Below are 11604 nucleotides of genomic sequence, written 5' to 3' on the forward strand. Positions count from 1 at the left end.
TACACTCAGTGCAACGCAACCCCCTGCCTTTGCTTTGCAAGCGTTCACATTCAGCCTTCAACCTGACTCTCACTTCACAGGCAACAGCCATACCTCTGTTTCAGATAAAAGGGGCAGAGATACAAGGATGTAAGCGCCTTTGTGTTCTTAATCGTGTTTAGTCATTTCTGAAACAGTAGACAGGAAGCTGACCAGCTCTCGTTTTTTTCCTCTCAGAGAGCATTGCTGGCGAAACCCCTCTGAGTACCTGCTCAGGTGCCTTTCCCTGACTTACAGCCAAACCACTGCCTTTGAAAGCCTAAGCACAGCTGCGCTACATGACCCCACTCCCCTCTGCAGACTCCAGCACACAGCACTTCCACTCATGCACTGCTTGCAGAGAGAGAGGCTCCAAATTTCCTTCTGTAGTAAGTTAAAATTGAATTTTGCCTTTATGAATCCAAGTCCACTATCCAGACAGATGACTAGCAAAACGAGTTCTCCTGACCTGTTACATGGAAATCTCTCTCCATGCAGCTTACTCTCTTTGCAGGAGGTTTATTCTTACAGATTTCCCATTATTTATATATACGTTGTTGTCACAGGAATTCCCTATTACCTCATCTCTGTCTTCAGATGAGGACAAACTGAAATCCTCTGCCACAGCCCTCTCCAGATATCCATCTGCATTAATGGAGATGCCCCCTGAATTGTCTTACTGTCTGTTACAGAGGACAGATAACTTCACTGTATCCTGAGCTTTGTCAAATCTAAAATAATTCAGGTCCGAATTTGCATTTTGTCATGTTTAGTTAGATTTCTGGTGTTTGAACAAGCTTCCAAACTAAGCTCTAGGCAGTCAAATATATTTATTTATATATAAAGTGCATATATACAAAAATCACACCCACCCCTCCAGACCAAAGTCACAGATCCTTCCCCAGTGTTTACGTGGAGATTCGGATCGTAGTAGCTTGAGTTCTCTCCCCGCCCCCTGTCATTAGATCAAGTTTTAACAGACTTGTAGATGGGGCTACTCTGAGTTTTTAACCTGAACTTTTTCTTGTAAATTTATAATTAAGACTTATTTCTTCCTCATCATTTCAGGCACACACTGATTGAGTAAGGTCAGGTGAAAACCTGACCAGTTGCCAGCGTCATTCAGGAAAACTTGCACTTTTGTGCATGACAATTTCTATCCTGACGAAAGGCTCAGAATAATACTGAGAAAACCACCACACTCTCCATGTATTCATTAAATGGTGAAAGCAAATAAGAGAACTTTCATAGAATTTTTCCCTTCTAAATTTAAATATAGCGATCTACGCTTTTTCATTTTTAGATGAATGGTTGATGTCTCCAATTACACATACCCAGAGGAGACAGGCTACCAAGAATGATTTGGCAAGCACTAAAGATAAATCTTAACACAGATCACTGCAGTCATGAACCCATTGTGAATGGGATTTTTGTAATATGTTTGTTTCTAACATGCAGAGCTTAAGAGAAAAAAGCAAAGCTGGAAAGAGATGAGGATGTATAAGGTCAGATACTCACCTATGTTTGGTCTTAAACATCATATAGGTATGTGAGGGTACAAATGTTAGTTTCTTTTAGTGCTAAGCATCATCTCAGGACATTCTTGAGAATGGGGTTTTTATTTTATTTAAATGCAGAAAGACTGAAAAGCTAAGTATTCTCACTAAAATACAGTTGGAATTGATTTAGATTGTCATCCACAAATCAGTCTACAGATTCTGCATCTCATTCATTTTCACCCACTTCAATTTGCTAGTCTACCTCAAAAGACAGTAATGAAGTTTCACAAAAGATCTGGTTCTGAGAAGAGCTGCTGCCATGTGAATCTTCCCCCATTTTCACACCTTCTGCAGAAAATCTCCTTAGATAACCTGTATTAAACATGTGAAAACTGCTGCCTGTGACTCCAAACCATCTGAATCAAGGGTTTAGGGACCAGTTCTCATCTCATTCTTTCCTTCTTCAAGGAAACGTAATTTAGCTGAGCTCACTGGACTGCTAGACTCAAACTGGGGTGACAGCAGTCTCAGGGTCTTCAAACGTGCACTTTAATAAACAGGACTATGAAAGACACAAACTCATTTATAAAGTCTTTCCAACCCCCCTGCCACCCACCAGATCTCAATTTCTTTCAGCTCTTCAGTCATAGACCTCATCCTTGTCACAAAAACAGACCGAGTAGAGCTCTGAAGCTGATTGCCAGAGCTGCCACCGTGAGAGCTTCCTTCAGCAGGAAGGATTAGAGCGTCCTCAAAATGTCAATCAGATATCAAAGATAAATGAAGACTGAAAAATAAAATGTACAATTTATAAAAATAAGTCTTTGGAAGACACACACGAAGTACTTTGAAAAATCTGAGAGAAATATGTCACCAAAACAAATAATGCCCAACTTTAATTTTTCACTGATAAAACTCCAAAGCACTGCAACCAATACAACAAATAAAACAGCTAAATCCTCACTGGTGTCCAATTTTCTTTTACCATGACTAAGTGTCTCTTACAGCTGATGCACTCCAGCTGATATCAGCTCATACACCTCCCACTAAGCAGGTGCCCCACGCATCAAGGAAGACACAACTACTGGGACTGTCACAATCAAGGACATACTGCTCTTCTCACAACAGCAGCTGCATCAGCCACCCAGCTAAGCCACCCCAGTAGCGCTTGCCTGTTGAGTTTTCTGTTGTTTGGGTTTTAATTCACTTTACTAAGATTGCTTTTCATTCACTTAGTGACAGGTAGTTATTTGTTTGCAGGGTTCCATTTGACATTTATTGTTAGTGTAAAACACTAATAATAATAATTAGCGCTTTTTTAGAGTTGTCTGAGGTTTTAGTGCTGGTGCATTGTTAATATAAAACATCCCAAGGCTTCGCTGTATATAGGATAGTATGATAGTATTTAAATATAACAAAGGGACTCAGTATAATGAGACCAGATTGCAGTATCTTTGAGCCTCCTGTTAGCAAGCGAAGATTTAACATCTTCTAAACTTGTCTGCAATGCTAATACTTTCTGGAAAGGGGAAAAAACAAAAACCTAGTGAATAAAAAAAATGGTGTGTGTGTCTAAGAGTTTAAGAGCTAAAGTCAGTTCAATGAAAAGAGGAGGGGAATAAAGGAGGGGAATAAGTGAGAACAAACAAAACCTACAATCACTTTGAGAACCTCAAGATACCCTGAACATGCTCATTTTTATATCGACGCAGGCACATCTCCGTGCAGGAAAGGATGCATAGATCATTCAAAACCTCCTCATAGTTACCCCACATATTCTGTCACGTTTCAGACCTCAGATTATTTTCATAATACAATGAGGCCACGGACAGTATTTCCAGAGCATTTCACTAAAATATTTGCAATACTATTGTGAATGTGTTAAGCACACTGCAGTACACATTCTTGGGGCAGTTGGTCTTCACCAAGCCACTTAACCATCGCAACATATTGACATAAAAAACAAGCCAAGAAAAACTGCCATGGTTATTTACTTCAGGAGTACATTTTATTCTAGAAAGAAATGAGGAAAGCTTCCCATGTGGAGATGACTAGATGCAGTTTTTAACTTTACACTCCTCATGAGATTAAGAAAAATAGAATAGGTTACACATTTTAAATTATATGATATTCCAAGAGATTACTACATATACCATTTTAAAAAGATAAAATAAAGGTTAAAAAAGGCAAGTCATTTACCTATCACAACTAACCTGGTCTCCATTTTGTCTCCTGTAGTTTACCTCTAATCATAGTTGAAAGTTTGAATCAGTTCTCATTTCTGCTCAGGAAACTTGAAGATGACAGAACTTCATTTTGGACCCTTCTTATCCCAGGCAAGATTCAGAAGTCAGATTGGTGGCAGCAAATATTGCACAACCAAAGTAAAGTTTACAACCAAGGAAGAGCTCATTATCTTCCAATGGAGTCTGATTGCAAGGAAAGAAGAAAAAATGGGAAAACCTTCTCAAGCAGAGAGTCAAGAGAATACGTAGGAAGAAAGTGTAGAGATGCTTCTCATTGACCTCTAGTGCTCAAATGATTAAAGAAATATTATTTAAGAAACAGTATCTTCACCACTGCATGACAAATGGATATAAGATTCTTAAAAAGCACATCCTTTAATGGAAAAAGTAGTATATTTAGTGGTTGGGTTTTTCACAAATCATGCCAGACACTGTGGTGACATGCTGGTACAGAGCTACTTGTTTTGCAAATTGAAAAAATAGCGCTTACCTGAGAGACTGAAAAAACAGTCTCAGAACCTTGTTCTCAGCAAGATAAATGAAACCAAATCCCCCATTTCTCAATTATGCTACTTGCTGTAAATTACTAACTTTACTGTTGTCAGGTGCTGCTTGGCTTTACCAGATATTTTACCTCCAAAGACAAAAAAATATTTTCTAAGAAAGTCTGTCAAAATTTGCAAATATTCTTGGCACATCAATATATTCCAGTAGAAAAATAACATTTAAGTTACTCAACATCTTAAGTTACACCCACAAAAGTCCATGAAATATCTATGGAGTATCTAAGTAGTTGAGTCCACCAAAAAATTGTGTCCCAGATAATTACCCCTTTAAAAAAACATAAAAAAAAAGAAGCAAATTGTAAGGCATGCTCTAAGCACCGTTTCCATAATTAGTGAACAGAAAAACAACTAAAATAGGATGGTAAGGGGAAAGAAATACTTCTTTATATCCTTTTATTCCTTTCTTTCAAGAGCTAACTCCTAACTCAAGGGAGTGGCATTTGTTACTACAGTCTGGACAGGGTATGTCAGATTCAGCTGCAGGTTAAGGTACACAAATATTCTTTAGTTTGCTCTACTTAGAGTTTATGCTTACAGAAATTTGAGATACGTCCAATATTAAAAAGAAAAAAAAAACTGCTCATTGAGGCCTCAGCATCTTGTTACAAAATATATACATCAACAGCAGAAACAGGCACTATTACACTGTATATATTGTAGGAGGAGACATACGAGACAAGAATTTCAATATAAAACTCCACTATAATTTTAGGCTTCCTGCCTGAAAACTTGTTTGCCTGAAGTACTTGCTGCTGCGTTGTCTTGACAAACAGAGGGTTAACTTCCCCTCCCCATCTGGCCTTTGAGGCCATTGGGCAGGAACACTGACTTCCCAGATATCAAATTTATTCTTCATTTAAGGAGGTACATATCATCCAGTTGACATACTGAGCACTTATTGTATTTAATTTCAGTACCTTTGACAATTTAATTCAATAATCCTTTTTAAAAGAAATCCTAGTCTGTGCCAACTATGACCTCTGAGCCAAGAGCTTTTCTTTGGTTCTCACTCTGCCCAATCCATTCAAGCAAGCAGTAGTTTGAAAAGGAAATAAGGGGCTTTTTTTGTTTAGTTAGTAATTTGCCTCCTTGGATGGAGCAGCAACAACTGCTGTAATAATTCTAACAACATGTGTTTATTTTCCACCATGTTCAGTGAGCAAAATGACAAGACTCAGTTTACAGGTGTCTAGAAAGCCCAATAATCTCCAAAACTTGAGGAATTCACAAGCATACAGAACGATGTTACCTGCCTTACAAACTGTAGTGGCTGTTGACATTGCTACAAGTCTTAAAAGGATCAAAATAGGTACTGTTAAAAGTATATTTCAGAGGAAAAGCATGAATTGCTACAATGTCTCAGAAAATGAAAATAAACCCTCCCCCCAAAAGTATTTTTTTGGAAAGCTTTTTGTTTTTTTTTCCCCCGTAAGCATTTCATTAAGAGAAAAAGAAGGCTAAAGTCCTGAAAGCCAGAAGTTGGTTTCATACACACTTCATAGCACTCTCAGTCCTGGGGAAGTTGGAGCATTCCAGAGTCAACAAATGCTCAACACTTTTGGCAAGACAAAAAACAAAATACTGACCATTACCACCAGAGAAACTAATGATTTTTAGCAATACCCAGAGCCTAACCTAAAGCTTTTTAAAATAATTCTCTGGTAGAACTGCCTAATCAATCCTTCTCCTATTAAAATGTACCAGTTCCTCAGAACTGAAAAGTTTCACCAGAAAGGTTCAGTTTCTAAAAATCCTTGCAGTGAAAGGACTAAGTTCTCAGGTTTCAATGCTCCAATTCAAATGCCTTAATTAAGTTTTAAGCAAGTTTAAAGTCTAAAAGAAATAAATGTTTAAGTAAAAATGAAATATTTAACTAACAATGTGGTTTTATTTTATGAGAATGCAAAAATGGACTCTTCACCTTAACTCAGCCGTGAAAATACCTGAAAATTTTCAAAAGCTTACTCAGCTCTAAGCTTGTTCTAATACTTTGGCAGTGAAATTTTATTTTCCAGGATTCTGAACAGCAACAGGGGTCCACGGCCTCAAGAAGAGTTACCAGGGCCCAACACCCTGAAGCAGCTGGGTGAAAGAGGTTAAAACCTGCTACTGACAAGAACAGAAATAAAACCTTAGGAAAAAGAAGATACAAAGTTAAAATCTCCCCAAATCCATTCTGAATCTGTGACCCAGATACCAACAGGCTAAGAAAGAACTTTTGCTGTATGTTACTGCTGGCTTTCTATTGCCGAGCTGAGCCTCAAGTGACCCCGGAGCATCTGTGTTTAGAGTCAAGAGCTTCCCACTAACAGGCTCATCTTTAAGAACAGAGCTGTACCGAGGGTTGAAATTGTTTACAAACATTGAACTTCAATATTTATCTACTTGAAAGGACACTAGAAAAGTTATAATCCTTAAAAGTTAAAGACAAAAATAATTTCACTAGAAAAAATGAATTTACACAATATTTTATAATTTTGTTTTTATTATATATTTTAGAAGAGGCTTTGGATGACATGAAGAGCACTTGTGAAAAGAACTATTTCTCTCATGTACCTTCCCCCATGTCTAAACTTTTCCCTTCTGCACTCTTAAACTCAGCAAAAATCCTCAAAAAATTAACTTGACTCCCCAAGCAGAAATGAGAAAAAGAAACTTTTGATGAAATTCTCCAACTAAAAATTGAAAGTTTTCTTCCTCTTGAGGCTACTGCATTTGTGTCTTAGGTTCTTACAGCATCATGAAATTTGCAATCCATCTTACAAAGTTTGTACCCCCTGCCTTCCATCTGCAGGCCTATTTGACTTCACCTGATGGTGGATGGGCTGGCCACCTGTTCAGAAAAAAATATCCTATGCTTTATTTAGATTTTCTCCCTTTCCCCATCCTTTTTCCCCCCATTCAATCTACCAAAAAAAATCAAAAACAAAAAACAAAACAAACAAACAAAAAAAAACTCTCTTCAGGCCCCTGCCTGACCCATAAATGGTTTCCACCTTCCAGAACATGTGATGTGATATAAAGCGACATGATTGATGCAGCCTGACCTGACATGTCATGACGCTGCTCGTCACATGTGGAATTCAGGAAGAAAAATAAAGTAAATAAACAACCCTGACGTGCTTATAACAACAGATGATTTTTTTCCCCTTCTCATTATCTCTAAATTACTTAGGCAGTTGCTACATAAATGTTGTCCATAGTAAGAAAGCAAGCTACCTATGCTTGAGAGGATTACAATGGTTGGACTACGATCCCCAAATCCTTACACATGCATTCTCCTTTCCTTCCTTCCACCCCCCCCAAAAAAAAAAAAAAAAAAAAAAAAAAAAAAAAAAAAAAAAAAAAAAAAAAAAACTTTGGCAGTGCAAGGGCTGAAGGCTCGAATTGCAGATCTGCCACTACCTAATGTGAAGTGGGCTGTGCGTTTCACATCTCTCCTGTAAATTAGAGAAAGAAAACAGCTTGTCACGCCTCTTGAGACCAGTAGGTACCTTCAGCAACAAAGTGCTAAAAGCTGAGCCAGTGCTAATGACTAGCTCTACATTTCCTTCAAGAATGCTGGGCTCCTCTCCTTGAGTGTTTATTTTAAAAGGCAAGAAAAAATAAGGGAAAACCAAGATTACTCATAGCATCCCCGCTCTTCTATGGGCTATGTATTACAAGGCAGCAGAGACTGACATTACCAATGTATACTTTACAGCTAATCTACTTTAAAACTTCATTTTAGAATACACAAAAAGCAATAAAGGTCCTACAGCACCTCATGGGCATTTTCATCGTTATTGCACATTTTTACAAAACATTTTTTTTCTTTAATTTGTCACTTAAAGTATAGGACTCCAAGAGAAGTCTATAGAAACAGCTATCTTTAAGAAATGTCTGATTTCTAAGAACTACCTGCTCTACTCCTCACTGCCATCACTACGAGGCTTCCTAGCAACTGCAAAGGAAGCAGTTTCAGATCAAGAGCAAGACTGAGCAACCACAGTTCTCATCTCAGGTTACTTCAGTCAATAAGTCAGCATATGCAATAGGAGAGCTGTCAGTAAACAGTTTTTTAGAGATCTCCAGTGTTCTCCACAAGCAACACAGAAGCACTCCTGAGTTGTAATGGATTCTGGAAAAGTCTCTGTCTGCTTCCCTGCAATTTCAAGCTTAGAGGCAACCTAGTACTTCCCTCCAGGCTGCTTCTTTCTCCTCTAGGGTCTCCCTGCATTGCACAGGACAGGATAAGCATGTTCCCAGGCAAACCTCTACTGCCCAGAGGTCTCTTTAGCTTTCCTAATATTCTCCCTACTCCTTTCGCTCTTTTTACAATGCCCATTATGACTTGCTTAAGGCATATGTCCCCACAGAGGCTGTTGGTACTCTGCTAGAAAAGACAGCCAGAAACAGCTTCCTTTGGTCAGGACTCAAACACAACACAACTACTAAGAATTGCTCAAGAGGATCCTGTAGCAACAGACTTTGGACTGGTCCTAGTCTGAAACAGCAGCTTTTACTTCAAAAGATGAAGTAGATTAAGTATTACTGAGTATTTGATACATTGCTAGGCTTAAGTCTGCAAAAAATGGAATCAAGTGATATGCAAGTGAAAAGCACCCTGAAAGTATAAAAAAGTGAGGGTAACTTGAACTATATTTTATTAAATACACACCTCTATGATCAGCTAATATTTCAGACATCCCAATTACCAGTGCTTGCCTCCAGTACAGCAGTTGTTGACTTTGAAGACTGAAGGTTATATCTTTAAACACTGCAGCTCCATTGTAATAAATTGAACTGCACCAAAGTCAACCCCGGAAGGGTCTGATCCAAGCTTATTTGACTAAGATCAAAATCCTACGACTAAAATTTTCTGAAAGTGAGTCTAATGGCTTATCTTTACTAGACAATGTTATCATATTCAAATACACACACAAAGAACCAAGGCAGCTATCAGCTGCGCTGCTCACAAATAGCCAGTCATCGCTGAGCAGAGCAAACTGCGCTCAGTGCTGTGTCAGTTGACTCATTCTGTTCTTCACAACTGTGTTTGAACACAGTAACATTTTACATTGTACGTCAAGCTACAAAGAACATACGATTCATGTATTAATCATCTGCACCACGGAAGCACTTCAGATATGAACTAAGACATGAGTGCGTATCTCGGGTGGGCAAGGCAAATTCAGTGTTTGTTTTGCTCAGAGCAGAATTTCCTCTGAAAATGAAGTGCCATATAAAATAAAATCAAACCTTAGCAATATAGAAACTTTGCAAAGTTTCCTCAAGTTGAAGTTAAGGAATGAATTCAAATAGTGCACACATTTGTTTTAGTTCCCAGTCTGCTGAAACAAAATTTTGATGAAAGATTTGCCTGTGTGAAACCATTTATTTCAGTAGAACATTGACCATTAACCTTAGATCCATCCTATAAAAGCAGTCAGAAAAGAAACAAAAATATCTCATTCATCATGGAGCTTGATAATACAATGTTTTACAAATAGACCAAATATTTTCCTCTTGAAAGGAAATCCCGCAACAGTGTACACAGTGGTTATTCCATGGCCAAGTGAAAAGCATAAGGTTTATATAGGCATGAAGACAGTCTGATGGGATCCCCTTAACTCCAAGAACAAGATTTGCTCAGGTTGCCATTATAAACTCAAGCTGAAGGGGACCTGATGCAGAGGTGGGATTTAACACAACCAGGAGCCCAACATGCAGACATGCTCACGAAGTTAGGGCCTTCTCCAAACAGCAGAATTCAGCCATGTTCGGAAGTTCAAATCTGGACCAATATCCCATATAAACACGTGGCACACTTATCTCTGGAGAGCATGGTTTTATCTAGGGTGAGACACTGCATAAACACCTCCCCTGTAATGGCCTGACTCCTTTCAGTTTTATATCTACATGTTTGACTTTAAACTGGAGAACTGAGTACCTAGCTCAGCTCTATCTGTAGTTCTCCAACAGTAAATATTCACCAGTGTGAATCAGTACAGAATTAGTCACAGGCCTTCTTAGCATCTTCATGCAAAAGAAACTCCTCTCCCATTCTCTCAGCTCCAGTCTTGGATCATACACATCCTTTGAAACAGAAAAGCAGAGGAATAACAAAATGCTGTATCTAGTCACTGCCATTGCTTTATAACCTGGATTTTTAAAAATACTTGTTACAATTGCTTTTTCAACCCCTGATAATTTCAGGTATGTACACTATCATACAGGAGGAGGGAGCAAAAAGAAATCAAAACCAAAAACTTTTAGAGTAGAAAGTGGTTTGCCCTCCACCTTTTTAAGTGCCATAGCTTTCCAAAGAGAAGCTTTTACATCTTATGTAGTAACTGTTAGCAGTTTGTGACATTTCTAGTCTGTCCAGGGTATAACTAGTACATGACAGGTCAAGTCTGTCACCTTCATAAAAGCAAAGAACATCTACACTGGCACACTACACTGTGGAGTCCCTCTGAGAGTTACCAGTGTCACACTAAATATCATCAGCAGTATTTATCTTCTCATCTCTGCCATTTGTAGGAGCTTCCAAAAATTTCTGATTATTTTTACATGAAGATAGCTTTCTCTTTACTCCTGTGAAGTGAATGCCATAAACCAAAGCTTGAATCCAGGAGATTAAATTTATCCTTGTGGCAACCGTAATTAAAATATAACTTCCTGGGGGAATACCTGGAAAATTAAGGTTATTGTTGTCACTATTATTAATTATCAGCAGATGCTTGCTCTTAAAATGATCGGTCTTTAGATTTTGATGCTCCCAATTATCCTCATTCAGTAAATAGTGAAATAAAGATGAAAGAATCACAAGTAGATGAGTTAATGATTAGCCAAGAATACTTTAGATTAGATTGTTACTGGTGAGTGTCACATCAGTGGAAAATGCTTGCACACTGGGCTGTACTTTGGGTAAATGTTCACATGAAAACAGCACACTGATTGGGAAACTTCTCTCTTTTCAGAGAAGGAGACTAATAAATCAGGTGGGAGGAGAGGAAGTTAAATCATTCCCACATAGCTGGTCAAGGATTTAGAAAGGAAGCAAAAACTAGTTTTGTGCCCATCCTGGGCACATCAAATGGCATTAGCCTAAATAAAAAATGACATAAAGTAATGGATCACTTCTGCAAGGGAGATAGGAGATATTAATAATGTGCCAAATTTAGGGTGAAGCAAAGCACTGGAGTCCTCTAGGGAAGCAGCTACACTTCTCTGATTTCCAGGCCAGTGCCAACACTCACACAGCACAAGTGGCATGGGAGATGCTCTTCG

The sequence above is a fragment of the Rhea pennata genome, chromosome 16 (assembly GCF_028389875.1).
Source record: "Rhea pennata isolate bPtePen1 chromosome 16, bPtePen1.pri, whole genome shotgun sequence".
NCBI lineage: Eukaryota > Metazoa > Chordata > Aves > Rheiformes > Rheidae > Rhea > Rhea pennata.